At 38.8% G+C, this 20,458-nt stretch overlaps 1 long non-coding RNA gene across 1 annotated transcript in view; it reads left to right on the top strand.

Moving 5' to 3' along the window:
- Positions 1 to 11,262, top strand: part of LOC142055731 (uncharacterized) — a 98,151-nt gene extending 86,889 nt beyond the window's left edge. The window contains exon 4 of the long non-coding RNA XR_012660015.1: positions 11,036 to 11,262. This is a non-coding gene — a long non-coding RNA (uncharacterized LOC142055731). The remainder of the gene's footprint in view (positions 1 to 11,035) is intronic.
- Positions 11,263 to 20,458: the final 9,196 nt, after the last annotated feature.

Genomic DNA, 20,458 nt, shown 5'->3' on the forward strand with positions numbered 1-20,458 from the left:
TATTAATAAAAACTTTACAAAACTTTCCCCAGTTTAAAATATAGATTCTCTCAGCAATTAGTCCCCATATCCTGCCAGGGTCTGTCATGATCTATTTCTGTGTTCATAGAAGAAAGGTTCCACACCAGACTGAGGCATGGGCAACCTTAGATACTTCACCTAACACCTCTCCGTTTGTGTGGTGGAAAATTGGGATGATAAAAGCAAGATCACCACCCTGAAAATTGACAAAGAGCTGTTCCAGCTTCAGCAGGCCCAGGAATTAGTTTCTCAAATTGGTTTCAGGCATTCCTGCTCTGCTGCGAGCAGCAGCCTCTGACTGTGTGCCAAGTGTGTCAGTGAGAAGGGTCTTGTTGCATAGGGAAATCATTATGGTAAGGTATGAATTTGAAGTGTCACAGCTCTTCTATAGTAACTCCTGTCTAGATGCATGTTTTGCACAGGGTGTGGAAAGGGTTATAGGGGAGACAGGTGGTCTCCCAGAGGAGAGAATTGGTCTGTTTCTGGATGTCAGTAAGAAAGGCCTGGCAACAAATGGCATATTAAAACAGTTGCTTCAGGAAGACAGAATAAAAGGAGGAATATAAATAGTGAGTAAATCTTACATCTTTTCAAGTGCTGGGAACCCCAAATTCATGCAGCATCAGATGGATCCCAGATGCACTTTCCCACGGCATGCTGTGCAGATCCCAGCCATGGAGACGTTCCCAGCATTTGAAGGGACATAAGATTTACTTTTTTGTCTTTAGTCCTCTTTTTATTCTATTTTTTTAAAGTAGCTATTTTAATATTCCATTTATTGCCAGGCCTTTCTTACTGACATGCCGAAAGAGCCCTGCTCGCTCTCTCTCTCTCTCCCCCTCCACTACACCCAGTACAGAACAATACATTTATTTTTGGTAAACAGCACTGTCCCTGTGGTGAACTCTCTTGATATTCCAGAACAGCTACCCTGCAGCTTTCCCTTTATAGACCTTGAGCAACAGTTCTCCAACTCAGGAAAGTTATAACTCTGAATTGCCCATGCTTTAAACAGATGGAGAAAAATTACCAATAGTGTATACAATAGTTATGAACATATTTTAAATACACATTATTAGGGACTGAACAGAGCAGTATTTTTCATAAGGACTTTCAGTGCTCTGCTGTTCTTATGTATATGTCAGTACAAAACTGCAACCTGATATTGTACACTTCGGTATGTCAGCATGTACCCTTAAATTCACCCCTCTTTAATCTTCTTTCATTTACACTTCTGAAGCTTTTGCAGTGGTTTCATATTGTGAATAGGCATATCATGTGGATTTTTTAGAGGTGAAAATATTCCTTCTGAATATTTGGTGGTGTTGGGAACTTGAAAGTCTGAGGAGTGTCACTACCAGCCACCGTCCAGAGTGATGGAACAGCTCTGAAAGCTGACTGGGCATCCTGGTACCTGCCGGCTGAATGAACCTGCAGCTTACACTAGGGTAATGGGATCAAGCCTGTTGGCACAGTAAGACTGTAGTACAAAAGGTTATAGGAAAATGAGAAAAAAATCAGAATGAATTCTATGGTGTGATGTAGACAGGTGAATCTGAGCACCAACTATCTCCAAAACAATCTGTCAAATAAGAAAAGAAAATGTGTCAATAGAAAGAAAATCTCTTGCATTCCCAGGCATTCTAGCAACTTCTGAGATTTCTATATCAAAACTGATCACAAGCAATTTTGCACCCATCTCCTCAATGGCTTGACTCTCTTTCATATTCACAGTGTAGCAGGTCCAATATGATACACAATTCTTTTACTAGGCTTCTCAGGGAAGACTTTCATATGGGAGGGGTGACATCACAGAGTCAACCATCTGGGACAGGTAACACAGGGTTTATTGAACACAGACTGCCCATGTTTCCCTGCAGGTGCCAGGAGCTGTCTGAAATCTGATCAGCACAACAAGCTGCTCAAACACACTTTCTGCTCATGAGGCTCTGCCAGGAGTGTTAGTCTTCCACATACTAAGTCAGCTTGGTTTACTGCATGCTTGGATCCCAGTCAAAAATTTGCTCTGCAAGGTGGCCTGCTGTTGAAGGCATGTCATTTAATCATTCCTGTGAGCATGCAGAGTGAAATCACCTATGGGTTTTACGACAGATACTAGGATATTACAAAGTGTAGGGCTAGGGCTTGCCAGGTGCTCATCTGGTGGCAGTGGTATGGACTGCTCATATCCCTGAGAGTTTAATTATTGAACTAAAGTGAAGATGGTACTGTGGAGCAAGCAAAACATATTTCTCAGAGATGTGTGGAGTGTGCCAGGAACACCATCAGCCTGGCTCAGTGGACTGCTCACGTGTTGGCTAACCATGGGGGAGAGTTCTCCAAGATCATGTATCTCCAAGTCAGCATATGGACTGCTACAGAGAAGGCATGACTTAGCAGTCCATGCAGAGCAATTAATAGGACTTTGGCAGGTTATTAACAATATCACTCTACTTCTCTCCCAGCATGAACTGAACCACTTGCAGCTTATTGGTAAAACCTCCTCCAAAATTCATTTTGTTTTAGACTCTGTCAATGGCTTTTCAGGTGAGGGAAAAGTATAATAGCTACAGAGCATTAACTCATAGGTTTCTGGTTTTCTGTGGGAAATACTGGAGTGAGGAGTTTTCAGCGGGATTTGCAGACAGTGCAACAGCTCATGCTGGCTCAGCACACAGTGAATGCACGCAGATTCCAGAGCTTTGCAAGTGGCTTCTATTTAAGCCAGGAAAACAGCAGCCTTTGCAGCATTGCTTTTAGCATTGTGTTTATAAGTCCTGCCCTTACCCTGTGATCTGACCATCTCAGTTCTCAAATGGTGTCCGTGGGGGACTGGACACCTTACTTCTACCACAGACTTTTTTCACTGAAGCTCCTTTACAGCATCAGAAATTCCTCAGGAATATCTCTAGTAATTGCTGTGGCTTCTTCCTGGAAGTGTTTCTGTCTTTCTGGTGGTAGTACCATGGCACACATGCCAAGACAATGACAATCTATACAAAAGTTCTGGGACTTCTCTGAAAGGCTTATTTCCCTTCCTTTTCCTCAATGTGGCCCGGTCTAGTGGAGTAAAGCACTGTGCTTTTGCCTCAAGAAGAAAGAAATCATCAGCTCAGCCAGGGGGTGAGCTGATGTACTAAATACACTGACACACTTCCTACCAACCTTACGTAGGTGTCAGGAGGTGCTGTGGCTCTGCTGTCTTCAGCTGTGTCCTCTTTGCCTTTCTTAAAATAGGAATGCTGCCTTGCCAGCCTATGTAAACCAGGTTGAACTAAGTATGGTGTTGTATATATATCCTTACTAGAGCAGTATGTACCCAATGAATAAACCAAATCCTCTTTTGGCTGTAGGACACCAGTAGAAGACTGACATGATTCCTTCCTCAGCTCTGAACAGTATGGGCGGGTTCCTCTGCTGCCACATACACTATGGTAAAGGACTGGCATACATGGGATCGCTTCTCCAGAGAACGCATGCCAGATAAAGTGGGAATTTCTGTCTATTTGTAAGAGAATGTCATCTGAGATTACATAAGGCTTAGTGTTTTAACTGTTTATGTAGCTGAGCAGATGGAGGGCTGTAGAGAGACTGTCACTTTAAAAAATGCAACATTAAATTATTCCCGAAAGCAAACATTGCTGTTCCTGATATTTTTAAAATTCATGCAACATATTGAAACAATAGGAAAGACCCAAATGCAGAGTAGAGCTGAAGCTATAAATTTGCTGAAGTTACCAAAGTTATTCTGAAGCTAATTATGACTGTATGGAAAGCAAATGAAGTGAGAACTGAATTAATGAAGACTAGCTACCTCCCAAAGCTAATGAGCCATGCTTTATACCAATAGCTCTTCAAATTGAAAAATTAACCATGCTGCAGGAAAGAAAAGAAAGAAAGAGAGAAAGAAAGAAAAGAAAGAAAGAAAGAAAGAAAGAAAGAAAAGAAAGAAAGGAAGGAAGAAAGAAGGAATTAAAAAAGAGTTGAGGAAGTTTATTTAGAAAAGTACAGAAGACAAGAAAAGCTGTAACATATATGCTCCCTATCTGTTTAACGTTCTTCCTTGACATGCTTTTCTAAGAATCTCGGTACCTTTCTCCTTTTCTTCTTTGCTTTGGTAGGAATTTCTAGTGCCACTGGGCTAAAGAAAACCCTGTTGATTTGGGGCATTTTTTTGCAGTCTTTGTTGGACATTTTCCATGGTATTTAACATTAAGGATATGTGCCCAGCACTACACAGTAAGAAAGGCAGTTGAGTTGGGCAAGGCTGATCCTTTACCTCCTAGTATGACAAGTAAGGGTTATTTTCAGCTGGTGTTCTGTGGTCGACACCGCCCCCTCCCCATTAAGCTTTTATTTCTTCCATTTGTAATTTTCTATTTAATTTTATCTGTCTGTTATACTTTTTTACTTTCATAAATCAAAATCCCTGTCTTCAACTTATTTCTTTTCCCTGTTGTGTGCATTTGTAGCCATATTTTTGTCTGGTGAAATGGGACACCTTTTCCACTCACTAGGAGAAACAATAATAACAAAGTGTTTGGATCAATACCTCATCTGTTCAGAAGAAATGTGTAAATCTATGCCTTAAAGGGGCTACGTGCCATCTGTTTAATTGAATAGCGTATTTATCTGTTAGATTTTATTTGCATGGGGAAATTTAATTTCAAAAGCAATGAAAGTATTAAGCAATCTTATTTGGTAATGCCAGAATCTAAATTTGGAACATTTCCCTGAAATATATGTGCCTTTTTAAAAGACTCCTTAATCCTCTGCAGCCAATATTGTTGTGTTGCATCTTTTGTTAAACCAAAGTGAAAATTAAACAAAAATGAAAAAACGGAAAGGTAAACAAAATTGAAAAGAGATATATAGTAGAAGCAAGGAAGTGAACAGTATTCTTGACTACAAACTACAAAAATTCCCTTACTTGATATATATATATCTATAGTAGAGTCTAATAATTAGATTAGCAAAACCATCTTTGCAACAGAAATTTGTTTCACCTCTCGTCATCAACAAAACAAATTTTAACAATTATAAGATACTGAAGAATCACTTTTTCTATTATTATCCTTAAATAACTGCTTAAAATGATCCAAAACTGTTTCTGGAATGAATTTCATATAGGAAACAGTGTTGAGAGGGAAGTCTTAATTCCTTCTCATGGGCCACAGCTGAACCGACTCTTTTTGAATGACTCCTGACACTTATGTTTTACCTGTTGCTGAAAAAACAAAACTGAACACCCCCCCCCCCAAATTTCTATTATCAAAATATCCCTACTGAAATGACAAATTATACCAGTGCTTGATTATTCTTAGTTTTAGAAAGTTTTCCCAAGGTTTAACCTGTTAATACTAGTTTAGGTAAAATAAGAATTGATCTTTTGGTGCCAAATATTCAAAGCCCTGGAAATTCTGGGGAAAGCTGGCCAGGATTCCTTGTTGTGCAGTTCCAAGAAATCTGTCTGCTTTAGACAGGCATTTGAAACACAATAGCTAATGTGAAATCAGTCAGTCCTTCAGAAGCATCTTGCTTACAAATAATAACAGTTCTTGGCTGGACTTCATTTGCTTTGTGGCTGGGATAAATCCCTATTTGGCAGGGAGAAACCTGGTAAGATGGACCATTGTTCAAGCCAGTTCTCATAAATGCATGTGAACTTAAGAGGAGGATTTTATTTCATCTGTTGGTTCTTACTTCTTAATTACCACGTCTTCCAGCAAAAGACCGACAAAAGGGAGCTGCAAAGTCTTCATCACTACATTGTGGAATTAAATTTTAAGTACAAATGTAATAAGTCACTTCTCTAATCATAGTTTATTTTAGTTTTAGTTATGGCATTAAGGAATTAAGGTCCGCTTGAGACTTCTGTGTGAAACTAGAACTGATTTGTTAAAAGGTGTGAAAATAGCAGTATTGTTTCCAGATGTTTGCAAGAGTTGTAGTCTTGTAATTGAATCATGTCTTTGCATGGTTCTTTATCATATTACTTCTGAATTCATGCACTGTGACATTAATTTCAGTATACCACATGATTTACATCTGTTTATTTATTCCTTTTTATCCCTGGTGTCACACTTCTTACTAGGCTTTTGTGACATATTAAAAAAACCAGGTTAACTCATCTTTCTTATGAGCTTTTTGAACAGCAAATTTACTGGTGTTGGCTCTGATGTAAGTATATCAGCAGAGATGAACAAGAGTGTGTTTCTGTTCTTTCACGTTTAAGTTGGTTCAAGCTGTCAGGTTAAATGATTTCTACATTGCTAACCTTAGCTCAGGGGAAAGCCTTGGCCCCATCTGTACAGCTGAGAAAATCAGTTTTACATGAAGACAATCTTACTGCCAGAAAAAAGCATGTGTATACACAAGTTACTTTAATTAAGGGAAACCATTATTTCTCCTCCATAGTAAAGAGAATTCTAATTGCCCATTTTTTAAAGGGAAGTGAAAACTTAAAGTGTAACCAAATATACTAATTTTCAAAATTAATCTGAAATATTAGTATAGCTTTTTCAGTGTTTAATATTTCAGGAAATGACTTTTAAGTAAATATCCAGAGAATGAAGGCAGTCGTTTACTCTGCAAAGGTATCATAGATGTGTATGTTTATACATGCACGCACATTTTATACCTAGACAAACAGGATTATACTTTACTATGATTTCTTCCTGAACTTTTCCTTTACATGAAAACTAATGTGAAAATATTTCAATCGCTTACATATCAAGTCTAAACTAATATATTCAATAAGGTGTTGGTTCTATTTTTTTCCATTTGCTTTAAATATGTGTTATCTCAAAACCATGAGATACCAGGATTTAGCCAGTGTAACTTTTTGCGAAAACTCTGTGTGGTGTCATGATTTACACTTCTAAAAGAATACCTTACTTCCGTTTCATTATTTGATTCAGACAGCTGTCCCTCCTGTATTAAGAAGGAAAAAATCAGTTTTTAAGCTGTTCATAAATCAGTCACGCCCAGATTTATCCAACTTGATTTTTGCCAACTAAAAGTTAGAAGTATAGATGTTGGGATTAACTCCTGGCTCTGAAGAGGAGTAGGATGGGTGCTTTCCGGTTCATCCATGTTAAGACTGGTAGGATGAATCATGCTTTGAACAAACATCTCTCTGAGAACAGAGAGAGTCTAAACTGGTAGTTTAGACATGATGCTTAATGTTTAGAAGACTAATAGCAGGTGAGATCAATTCAACCCTCGGGAAGCATGGCTGGGATCAGCTGCACTTAGTGTCTGGTTTCTAAATGATCGTCATGATTTATGATGAGCCACAACACAAGTAGCTGCAAATGATTCCCAAGCCTTGTAAAACAACAGTTCACTGCACTGTCTTTAGCTTATTATTGGACAGTCCTCTGCTTTAAAGCAATATTGGCCTAGCTATGATTCAGTGTATCTCTGGTAAATAGTTCTGTAAGGATATTTAATATTTGTAAGGGGCATGTTTTTTTGATTTATAGCCCTGGTAACCTTGTTTTCTCCTAGATCAGCTATAAAGACAAAGTTCACCACACCATTTAATGAGGAATAGCTGTAAAAACATCTCCAAAAAGCCAACAATGGTCATTATTCAGCTAGTAAATTCTTAAAAATGAAAGGTTTGGAATAAGAAATTAATCTTGCATTTCCTCACCCTGGAAACTTCAGTTCAGTTAATGTTGGTGGAATGACTGTGTCCACAGAAATGAAGAAGAGCACAAACCAAATATGCTAAAGACTGCTCATACCTTCTGCTGTCAGTCCAATTCTAGAAAAATCCTCTAAGTTTTATTTTTTTTTTTTAAGAAGGGTTTCACAAAGATGCATCTCTAAGCTTTACCTTGCTTGCTGGTAAACTTGGATGGAAAGAATAATTTCATGTAGCTACTGTGGTCTTGTCTTTTCTGAGCTATGTTTTTATACCTTGACCATCTCTTCAAAAGCATCCCTGGAGAGGATTCCCTCACCAAATAGGTATTTGAACACAGATTTCGTTACAGGTGTTTATGCCTTTTAATATGCTGTATTTAAAACTCATTTTTTGGCTTGGTTCTTTATTTTTTCCTCTTCTCTTTTCTTTTTTCTTTTAATACAATTTCAAGATTTTGAAGCGTACCTTCTTATTTTAAATAGCATCCATTATTGTGTTGTTTAGCCATGCTGGCTTCCTTCTTTGTGATGTTTCTAAAAGCAGTTTGGCGAATAGAGCACATTTGGTTTGAATTTCTAATGTGTTGTCTGCTATCATTTTGCAGTTTTGGCTTCCTCTTTTCATTTATCTCTAGAAGTTTTTCTCATTTTTAATGTAATTCTGTTTGAAATTAAGCGTTGCTACGGTGGCTGTACTGCTTTTCTTAATCCCCAAAATATAATTGATATTTATTCACCAGAGTCTTTGAAAGTAAATTGTAAACCAGGTCTGCAAAGCTGTCGTTCATTTTGCCTGAAAAACTGTTTTGGTTTCACACCTGAAACATGATTTCTGTCAATCTATATAACAGTTAATGGAATCTCATTATTAGCTTTCTTCTTAGCTTCTGATCACCTTCAGCCTCTCACAGTCATTAGCACTGTCCTAGGTGAGCAATCTTGATAATGTACTTTTCCTATTTGGGCCTTGAATTTCCACGCCTATAAAGATTTTATGTTACTTGTTATTCACCCATTTACCTGATTCAACTGCAATTTGCAGATGAAATTATCCCAAACCAGGATAAAGCATTTTGAAAATAAAACAGGCAGTGTAAAAGAAGTTAGTCAACCGTCTCAAAGTCCTATCATTTTTAGACAAAAGACACTTCTAGTAAAATCCAGGAGCCTCCCAGGAGGGTGATCTTAGAGTCTAATTGCTTATAGAAATTGTAGCTATATATATACACACACACACATATACATACACCATATGCAAATGTGTGTTAGTGTAAGACATAATTATGTGTACTGTTATTTACTGTAATCATATCTCTGCATTAGGGGTTCCCTCAAAGCTTCTCCAATAGAATATAACCTAAATATTGTTAAAGATATCTCTGCTATTATGAGATTCCAGGCAAAACAAATGACCAAAATATAAATGGGTAGACTGCAGCAATAGTCTAGAAATCAAATCAATAACATAGGAGACATAGTAAAGATATGAGACTGGTGAGCAATACCTTTCCTGTGCCTCAATTCTCTTTAGTCCAGAAGGAAAATATGAACAAGACTCTGTATCCTGTTACTCTATGAATTGGAAGAACCATTTTTCCTGGTTTGTCCAAAAGTCCCCAGAAACAATGAAATTAAATACAGCAAATTAGAGAAAAAAGGAGAAATTTGACCTAACTTAGAAGAAGGGTAGGCAGGCCAGGAAAAATTCTGTCCACCTCTGGGATAGTTGGAGAGTTTACAAGTAAGAGTATGCTTAAAATCCAGGGGAGATAAGAGGAGAAATGAAAGGCTGAGAATACCTTGAGCTCTCTCCAACAGATAACAGTAATATTGCCTGCTGTTCCCAGTAAGTGAAATTGAATTGCTTCCTTGCTTTTAAATTTAGCAGTATTAGTGTATTACTCTCAATAAATTGAAGTTTGGATGATAAAAGCTACTTTTAATTTCCCATTTATCAGAAAGAAGAACACCTTTGTGTAAGACATCTCCATTAGAGTTTTCTGATTTGTCATATAGCTATTAATGGAGGATGTTCAACTCACCTGTAAGTTCTGCTGCTATCTAGCTCTAACAAAATAGATAGATACTAAGAGAAATAGAGGGAAAGATGCAATCTAGAAAATATGGGGGTTTGTTGACATTTGCAAGACTTGAAGGGACTAATCTTAGTTAAGAGAGTTAGGAGAAGTGTAAATTCAACAAAGAGAAGTGTGAGATCATGCACCTGGGAAAACATAATCCGGGAGTGCAGCACAGACTGGGACCCACCTGGCTGGAGAGCAGCTCTGTGGAAAGGGGCCTGGGGGTCCTGGTGGACAGAAAGCTCAACATGAGGGAACAGTGTGCTGCTGTGGCCAAGAAGGCCAACAGGATGCTGGGTTGCATCAAAAAGGGCATCGCCAGCAGACAGAAAGAAGTCATCATCCCGCTCTACTCAGTGCTTGTCAGGCCACACCTGGAGTACTGTGTACACTTCTGGTCCCAGCTATACAAAAAGGATGTGGACAGGCTGGAAGGGGTCCAGAGAAGGGCCACCAAGATTATCAAAGGACTGGGAAGCCTGCCATATGAGGATAGGCTGGGAGAGCTGGGTTTGTTCAGCCTTGAGGAAAGGAGGCTCAGAGGGGATCTCATCACCATGCGCCAGTACTTAAGGGGTAGCTACAAAGAAGATGGAGACTCCCTTTTTACACGGAGTCCCATGGAGAGGACAAGGGGGAATGGACACAAGTTGCTCTTGGGGATATTCTGATTGGACACCAGAGGGAAATTTTTCACACTGAGGACAGTCAACCATTGGAATAATCTCCCCAGGGAAGTGGTTGACTCGGCCATGTTGGACAACTTCAAGAGTCTTCTGGACAGGGTGCTGGGCCATCTTGTCTAGACTGTGCTCTTCCCAGAAAGGTTGGACTAGATGATCCCTGAGGTCCCTTCCAACCAGGGATTCTGTGATTCTGTGATCTTTCTGTCAGCAATCCAGACTCTGGACTGACGGTCAGCCAGAACAGTTAGTCTAGATGCAGACTGAATTTACGCATCTGGTATAATCTTGTATAGTCTTGTCTCTAATCCTTTTTTTCAGGTGAGTTCAGCTAGGCAGCAGCCTCAGTTGTTGCATCGGTTCCCTCTAAGGCCCTCAGTAGTTCAGTGGTGATGGGATTCTGTTTGCTGGGATTCTGGTAGTACACAAGGCTTGCTAGCAGAGTGTATTCTCTTCAGCTTTCCTTACAGTGCTGTGTCAATTGCCATTTTCATTAATGGTTCAAGGTTATCAGAACATGTTATGAACTTATACCTGCTTACCTGTATTTGACCTCACAGTCAAGATATACCTGCTAATCATAAATTCCTACAGAAACTGTGCATCGGGGAAGTCTGCCAGTCCTTATGGGAACCAAAGGCCAGTATGAACTTCATGGAGCAAGACACTAGCCCGTTCTACAGGTGGGTTGAAAAGCCCATTGCAATGGATCTGCTGTGCTGAGTTTCCTAAAGGATGTTACAAAAAAACCAGTAATACATAAGGAAGTTTTAATCTTTCCTGCCCCAACACTTGGCTGTAGAAAATATAGATATATTCCATTAGCCAAGCAATATTCTCATATTTCTTTTACAAATGAGCTATGGACTATGTGTTTATAATGAAACCCAGCTTTCACTAAAACAGTCAGTTATCATGAATAAGATTAACTTTTCCCATTCCAGTCCCGAAATACCAGCTCTACCAGTCCCTTTAATTATAAGGGTGAACAATGATCCCCTGAAGCAAAAAGGAATTACTGCATGACATTTGATGATATACCATGCAATGACTCAGAGAAGACTGTATGTCATTGTAATTCAGCGCTGCACATTTTCTGGTGCCTATGAATTGTGAAGTGATGAAAATCCATTCTTCACTTTCTCAGCAGAGGTTAAAATATTTTCGTTAAGTTAGAAGAGAGAAAACATCAATAATTTAAAATTTATCTTAATACTGGCTTAATTTTAATGAAATTTAAAGATGAGCACATTTTGATTAAAATGATAAACTTACAAGGCAACACTCTTCTAGCCTGTTTGTTAGTCAAAACTGCCTATGTTGAATTAGTATCAAAAATATATTATAACCTTTTATATGTATGTTCTACATATTTATCAGTAGCTCAAAGAGGAAAATATAAAAAATTAAATACATGTCTTTCTAAAACACAATTAGCTGTTGTGAAATTTAGAGATAAAGCAACTTACTGAAACAATAAAGGTTATTCATAGTATAGCATGCTTTTATTCTGCTTTGTCAGTCAAAATTCACATTACTTGATAACCTTCAAAAGCAAATGCATTGTTATTTGGTTTCTGCTTGTATGAGCTGAAAAATCTCATGTTGGTACTTAGATACAAAAGGACCTAAATTAAACAAAGGTATTTGTCTCTAAATCATAATTTTCAGATTGTCAGAGCTCTTCTGTTGACCTCTAGCTTTTCCAAAGCAAGATGTGACAACATATTTCTTACGAAGACATCTTAATGGGGCAAGCGGCTGTGACAAGCAGTCAAAAGCACCAGAGTTGCATGAGTCTTAGAAGAAGTGATATTACAAAGTCACATCTTTAAGTCACTGACTGAGAACTGTGCCTCTACTTTGCTGTTATTCAGGTGTTACAGAACAGGAATTGTAGACACTGAGGAAGCTATAGCACTTCGAAGGAAATACAGGCTTCATCTATACAAGTTCAGTTTACTTTAGATACCTAACAAACTGTAAACTGTGCATTAAACAGTCAGGAAAGTATCCACAACACTTGTTTAAATATGGTTCAGATAGGGAGTAGCTGAAATCTTCTATCAGCTTTCAGAGTCTATGTCATAACAGTGCAGACAGTCCATGAGCATTGCCTTACAGTCTCCTGGAGGCTGTATTGCCATGACTGTGTAGCTTTCATTTTGGGATATCCACATCGAAGAAATGAAGCAGCGAATGTTTCTATGAAATATATTCTAACTGAATAAAAACTACAACTGCTTTTCTGCACTTAATAACTCGTTTCTCCACATGTTAAGATGCAAAGATGTCAGCAATACATACTACGAAAATGATAAAAGAAATCCAAAACTTTGGGCTTATTTCATTATCAAAAACAGTCCCCACACTACCTGGTAGAAAAAGAGTTTTATGCTCTGTGTCCTGTTTCAGCTGGGGTAGAGTTAATTTTCTTCACTGTAGCTGGTATAGTGCTGTGTTTTGGATTTAGTATGAGGATAATGTTGATAACACACTGATAGTTTACTTGTTGCTAAGTAGTGCTTACACTAGTGAAGGACTTTTCAGCTGCTCGTGTTCTACTGACTGAGAAGGCTGGAGATGCACAAGAAGTTGGGAACGGACAGAGCCAGAAGAGCTGCCCCAAAGTGGCCAAAGGGATATCCCACACCATATGATGTCATGCTCAGTATATAAAGCTGGGGGAAGAAGAAGGAGGGGGGCAGATGTTTGGAGCTGTGGTGTGTGTCTTCCCAAGTAACCATTACGTGTGAGGGAGCCCTGCTTTCCTGGAGATGGCTGAACACCTGCCTGCCCATGGGAAGCAGTGAATGAATTCCTTGTTTTGCTTTGCTTGTGTGTGAAGCTTTGCTTTACTCATTAAACTGTCTTTATCTCAACCCATGAGTTTTCTCACTTTGCCAATTCTCTCCCTCATTCCCCCAAGGTGGGGGGAGTGAGTGAGCGGCTGTGTGGTGCTTAGTTGCTGGCTGGGGTTAAACCATGGCACTCTGAAAAGTACGGTTTCTAAGTACAATGAATGTGTTCAGAAAGTCTGTCAGAATTATAAGAGTTCTGAAGTTTTTCTTAATTTATGGGTACTTCAGAGAGGAGTGTTACAGCTATATCAATACAGCACAGTGCCTAGCTTAATTAGTCCCAGTGGCTGCATCTATAATATTAAGCTGAGAAGAGTTAGGGAGTAAGAACGAGCACATGTACCCAGCTTTGCAGCGTGCACTTCTTAGCATGGTTTTGGCCTAGGGACAGCTAGCACTCTTCCAGATAAACCCCAAAACATCTCTGAGCTTTTGCACAGGTGAGGGAGCATTCTCAACAGGGAGCTTGGATAAGCTATCATGAACTGATTATAACAGAGTCCAGCTGTATGGGTACAATCCATGGTGTACCATTTGGCTCAAAGTTCCTTTCCCAGTATAGACGTAGGTGGTGAGTCCCTGCTATGGCTGTACTGCTTTTGAGGCCCACACAGAAAAGTGGCTTTTTCCCACACTACGTGGTTCTACTTCTTCTGGTATTTTTTTCTCTAGACAATGTCCCACTCTGCTGTGTAGACCCAGGCTGAGATGTCTAAAGTCTTGTGTGTGTCAGGCTGTGCCTCTCTCTGTGTCTTAGTTTCTTATCCACAAATTGTGCACTATAACCATTACATTCTCCCACGCTTAACTTATAGTGTCAAGTAACAATGTAAGATTTTTTGGACTGAAGTTATCTGCTGAAAAAAGAGCTCATTTAATTTGGTGTCAATCTGATACCTTTTGGAAGCTGAAAGCATACACAGGACACACACTAGTAGATGGGGTCCTTTGGTTCACCAAGGAGGCCACAAAGCAATCACAGACAAGTACTTGTGTAATTCCTTTCATATATTTATCAAGCTGACAATTAAATCGATTTGTGTCCTCACTGCTCCAAGAGGAAGACTGCCCCAGAACTTCCTTTTTGGGTTATTAAAACATCCTGATGCAAAGCCAGAATTTCACTTAGTTATTTGCTCACACGATTACAGTGTTTGTTAGCTCATATAGTTCGCTGTTCCCCACCTGGTATTGACTGCCTGCTGTAGTTTTAAAGTCAGTCTCTACAGGGTCTTACATTTTGTTGACTAAACAGACTGAGCTGTACATTCACCTGGGTCCTGCGTGAACAAACGAGAAGAAGAATCTCCTCAGTTATTGGTTTCTTTTTTTATTTTCCAGTTTAGATTTATTCGTCACCAACTTACCCCTCTTTGTACTTGCACAGTGTCTGATTTTCAGCTTACTTTTCTTGCTTCATGGTTTATGTCCTCAGTGTATGTAACATGGTGTGGAAGCACCTGAAACTCAAGATGTCTCATGCACGAAGTTGCACAGTGCTTATGGTAAAAGGGTTCATAATATGATAAAAAGTTGCTTCTTCTCGTCTGGTGTCCTGAACAATAACATTCAGATCACTATGGGCTTGAAATTCTAGAAAGGTATAGGTATAGTATTCAAAAGCAGATGTTATACCTGGGCTGCAAGATAAAAAATTACATTGATAATGATTAAACTAATTTAGCAGTAGTTGTTTACATTAATTGCAGAATTTTTTAGACTTTAGGCAATTGAATTGCCTCAACTGATCTTATTTTCTACATTGTAGCTTAATTTCTCACAAATAGATTTTGTTTTCTCTACGTAATAATACACGGCAGAACTAGCCGAGTATTTGACTTTGTCCCCCAACAAATTTTAGAATATTGCCAAGACATCTGAATTTTTCTCAGGCAAAAACCCAGATGATCTTACATTTAGGGTTAATTAAGGTTAATTAAGGTTAATTTAAGGTTCATTAGGGTTCATTTTCATAAGAAAATTATAAATGATGTCATAAGTCTGCTTTTAGAAATACAGCGTACTATATGCAAAACAAAGGCAGAACATTTTCTTGTTTGCAGTCTGCTACTCTGCAAACAATTTTAGAAAATTCCGTTTTCTTAATGTAGTTCTCTTTAGCAATGACACTGCCATATGATTCAATGAAGGCATAAAATCACATCTTCTTTTTAATAACAGAGATTTAACCTAGCAAAAGTATGGTAGCAAATACAGCAGAATATACAGTTCCTGACAGTAAGTGACCCTTCTTTTTTAGTGTTTGAGCAGAATAGTATAAACATCATAGATCTCTCTAAATAAAGATACCTTGAAATAGAAATATCTATAGAGTACAGTGCAGTGTTTCATAGGTACCTAGAACAAAGTCCTAAATGCACTTTCTGAGCTACAAGAAGTGGTGTAACTGTGTTTAGGAGTGTCTATATTTCCAAAAAGGTCCTCTCTCTGTTTTGGTCCATGATAGTGCTAGTACTATGGTTGTCTGTACTGCAAATATGTATCATTCCCAGGCACAGATATGGAGTGAATCAGTTACTGCCTTGGGATGAGAAAGCCCAGAGAGGAGAGGAGAATCTGCACCATGCTTTGCACCCGGCACACAGTGAATTTGTCCCCTTCATGTGCCTGAGCATCAGGCTTTGCCCATGTTGAGTACAAGAAAGGTTGAATATACATGATGTAGTGCTTTGTCCAGACTGGATCCAGAAGGCTTCTGTCCTGACCTGATTTGCCATCCTTACATTTTGCCATGCAGGCCTGTCCACGGTCATGGATATCACTCATGCTCCAAAACTGGAGGCTAGGCAGAATGCTGCTGTGTACCCATGTTGAGTATGGCTACATACACTCTGCAGAGCACTGGGAACTTAAAGATGATTTATTTCTTTGGGGGTAAGAGAACAGAGAATGACCTACTAAAAGCTCATGTAACAAACAAAAAAATTGCTGGCAAAATACATTCTGGTTAGTCAGCTACTAAAAAGTTAGTTATTAGTGCGCTAATAGCTAAAGGATAAGGGATGACAGCCGGTTTCCCTGTCTTATATGTTCTGTCTTGCAAATTGGGAATTCAGCTTCTTGCTCTTTCGTGGTCATTTAAAAAAAAAAAAAAATTGCACTTAGGGTACACCTACAAGGATTTCTGTGCACAATAATCACAAGCTTGCTTTGCCCATTTGCCAGAACCAAGCAAGATACTAGCCTCCTTCAATCAAGGGATGTGTAACTTTAATTAGAAATTAGTGCCACACTGAACCAAAGATAATACACTCACAACTGATATTGCATAAGAGTGTTTATCTGCATTTTGTTGTTTGACAAGTAGGCAGAACGTGCTTGTGACCCTCATATGGACCCTCATTTCTCTACCAAGTCCTATTCTGGCCAGACTGTAATATTAAGTGACATAGTTTTCAGACAGTGAATATTGTTGGAAGAATATCACACGGAGGTAACTGAAAAGAAACTGCTGTCAAAACATGAATCAGTTTACAAAAAAATTATCTCTCTATAGATTCATATATACAAAGAGGTTATACACAAACAATGCCAAAATCTAATTAGATGTTGAAGCAGTCCATTTCAAGCTCTGGAAATTCTCCAGAATACTGCTCCAAGACAAAGAGTTACTCTCAGTGATGCAGATGGAAACCATTTTTTAACATGTAGCAAATCTGGAATTTAAACATTATTTGATGTGACAAATAGGTGAAAATAAATGGCAGTTGTCTCTAAGTGTATAAAGAAATAGATGATAATACCTATCTAGTATCATACAGTACTTTTCATCTGTAGTTCTCAAAGACATTGCAAAAGGAGGTCATGACAACTTCAAAAGTGTTTGGAGTTTATTCAAATGTGACAGAATGGAAGATTTGTCACATTTATATTCTACAAAGTGGTTTCTGAAATACTGTAGAGGATAACACACCTGAGACTTGCCAGTGAAAAAAGTATTACAGTAGACAAAACTCACAAAAAATAGTGGAGAGAAATAATCTATTTTAATGTTGTTTTTCACAGTATATTTTTGTGGGTAAATTTTTCTTCATTTAGCAGAATATACCTGTTCATATATCTCTGTCTACTAAGAGAGATTACACTGCTTTTAAAATATAAATTAAAATAAATATTCTTTCCAAATCAGGGTTACATGCTGAAGAGTATTGAATGTATACTTATTTGATTGTTGTATTCTGGAAAAATCATACCTGCTGAAAGACTTCTTAAATCTTAGATAGTCCAGATTACAGCAAACCAAATGAGAAACATTAATCATAGTTCAGCAGTGAGGTTTAGGAGGACAGATACAGAAGTTCTGCTAGGGATGAGTACTTGTTGGAGGTGGAATATCTCTTATGTGGATAGCTGCAGTCAGCAATCTGATGTCTTACCATCTCAGGACAATCTTCACAGTATAAATACATCTGAGATATTTTTAATAATAAGAGGTACAGAATAACAGTTACAGAACTCTTTTCATCCCTGAGTACATATTTCTGTAGTCTTTCCCAAATTAATGTGTTTTAAAAATAAAACTGATGAAGGCTCTGTAGCAGAGAGCTGGCAGAGGTCTCCTTGAGTAGAATGGACTAGGCAAAATAATTGTTTTTTTTCACTTGATCTTTGTATGTATTCATGGATCTGAATCATCCAATGTTATTATTTGGATCAACAAAAGGGTGAAAAATGAGAACCACAAAATTGTAGAAATGTTTGTTGGAAGGGACCTTTGTATGTCAAGTATTCCAGCCTCCATCATGAGGCAGTTCTTTCAACATTAGATCAGGTAACTTGTTCAGCCAAGTAATGAACTTGGCAGTTTCATAGTCTCTCTAGGCAACACATGCTGATTATGATGGAAATCCTTATCCTCATGGTGAAATTTTGCTTCCTTAAGTGCAGCTGGTAACTTCCAAGCCAAAAGTTTATGTCCCTATCACTTAAGAGTACTGAGAAGAGGTTGACTTCTTCATGTTTTATACTGTTTCTCAAATAGTTGCAGGCAGATATCAGATCATCCCTTAATTTTCTCTTCATGAGACTAAATAAGTAGATGTCTCTTTACAACTCTTCAAAAGCCATATGCTCTAGAAAATTAACTCTATCCCAGCCGAAACCAGGACAGTCCCTGACCATCTTTGTAACATCTTAGAAAACTGTACTCCTTAAAGTCTGAATGGATCCAAGTGGTTAACTTTCCTTTTAAAAAAGAACATTGGTCAATTAAGTGCTGACATGGTAAAGTACCTGTAGATGATGTAACTAACATCAAAAGGAAAGAAAAACTTTGTGCATAAATGCATTGTGTGGAGGTGGCAAGGTTTTGCTAGCAGGGGGCTGCAGGGCGGCCTGTATGAGGAGTGGCTGGGACTGCCCATGCTGGACACAGCCAGTTCCAGCCAACTCCAACCGACCCACCCCAGGGCACGGCCAAGCCCCGCAGCCACGGTGGTGGTGCCTCTGTGATAACATAGCTAAGAAAGGGTAGAAAATACCTCACAGGCATGGGAGGAGGGAAGAAAAAGTGAGAAACAGTAATGTCAACAACAAGGTCAGATAAGAAGGGAGGAGGTGGTGTTTTAAAATTTGTCGTTGTTTCTCACTGCCCAAATCTGTCTTAACTGGCAATACATTAAATTACTTTCCCCCTAGTTGAGTCTGTTTTGCCTGTGGTGGCAACTGGTAAACAATCTCCCTGTCTTTATCTCAACTCATGAGCTTTTTCATCCTTTTTTCTCCCCCTGTCCTGTTGAGAAGGGGCAGTGAGTGAGCAGCTGGGTGGGCAGCAGGCTGCTGGCCAAGGGTAACCCACCACAACAAGCAAGGACAATAACTGTTTATGCAGCTTGGACAGCATTCCTGCATTAAATTTACGTTAAGCCAAGAAACAGAGAGTGAATAAAATTCTGTATCTCAGCTGATGATAAACTATCAATTCTAGTGAAGTCAGTGAGCCTCTGCCTGCCATTGGCTGATGATCTGGTTCTGTTTCCGTTCCTGAGCCACTAAATCACGATGAAAATTTATCAATAGAAATCTCTAAGTGTAATGAAAACACATATTAATTTTTTTAAAAAACACATCACACTGCTTTGATGGACACGGATGACAGGAGAGGCAGAAGAGATATACTAGTGAGCCTCTCGCCCCCTACCCCAGTACTTGGTGATTGCATTGGATGTGGGGTCCGTTATTAGGAGTGATACAATGGAGGATTCTCTTCCTGTGAAAAATCTTGCTTTTCAAAACTTTGTTCTGGCCCAAATAATTCTGAAACAATGCTATTGATCCCATTGATCATTACTCAGGTAAATTACCACTGATAGATGTGAGCTTCCCTGCCAAGAATTTCAGTAGGAAACTTCTGGGCTGGGGTATCCTCAGGATTTCAGGTGTTTGACATTACTGTTCTGTGGATCTTACACCTTAATCCAAAAGCCATGCCAACAGGTGGGAGCCAAGCTTTCTTTCGAGCTAATGTTTCTAGACTCAGGGTAGACAGAAGTAGAGTTAATTTTACCTGAGATTATGTGTCACAAGATGAATGTTGCAATCTGATTATACATATCCATGTCTTCCTGTACAGTCAAAAGAGAGAACAAACATTTCTTCTAACACAGGTGTCTAAGATGCAGAAGATCAAACTCTGCAGCTTCTCTTATTTCTCTGTTTGTTAGATAGACTAGTTCAGGCTTGCATGCTCTTGTTAATAAATGAATACAAACAACATTCCTCCTCTATTTTTTTTAGTCTGTGTAACTTGTCTTGGCCCAGAGGATTTGGCACATTCTCTGGTTTTGAGCCGTACCAGCTGTTGCACCTGTCCTGGTCACAGACTTAAAACCTACCAGATAAATTGTATTAGGGCTGGAGACCATATGCTACACCATGCAGACCATCACGCCACAAGAGTGGATTTGGTAAACTGCATTAGAGCCATGGGTCCTGGGGAAATTTGGTTGGAATCCAGCCCAGACTGTCTAAGACTCCTTCCTTAGATTTGGTGGGGATTTGCTGAGCTGAGGGTGTTTCAGTCAAAGCAGATCATACAGCCTGAGTGAATGATATACACACATACAGAAAGGGAGTAAAAGGGTTTCACATTCTCTGAAGTTCTAAAGTATCTTCCAGATTTTCAGGCTCCTTGCCA

Source organism: Phalacrocorax aristotelis, chromosome 3 (assembly GCF_949628215.1).
Source record: "Phalacrocorax aristotelis chromosome 3, bGulAri2.1, whole genome shotgun sequence".
NCBI classification, from domain to species: domain Eukaryota; kingdom Metazoa; phylum Chordata; class Aves; order Suliformes; family Phalacrocoracidae; genus Phalacrocorax; species Phalacrocorax aristotelis.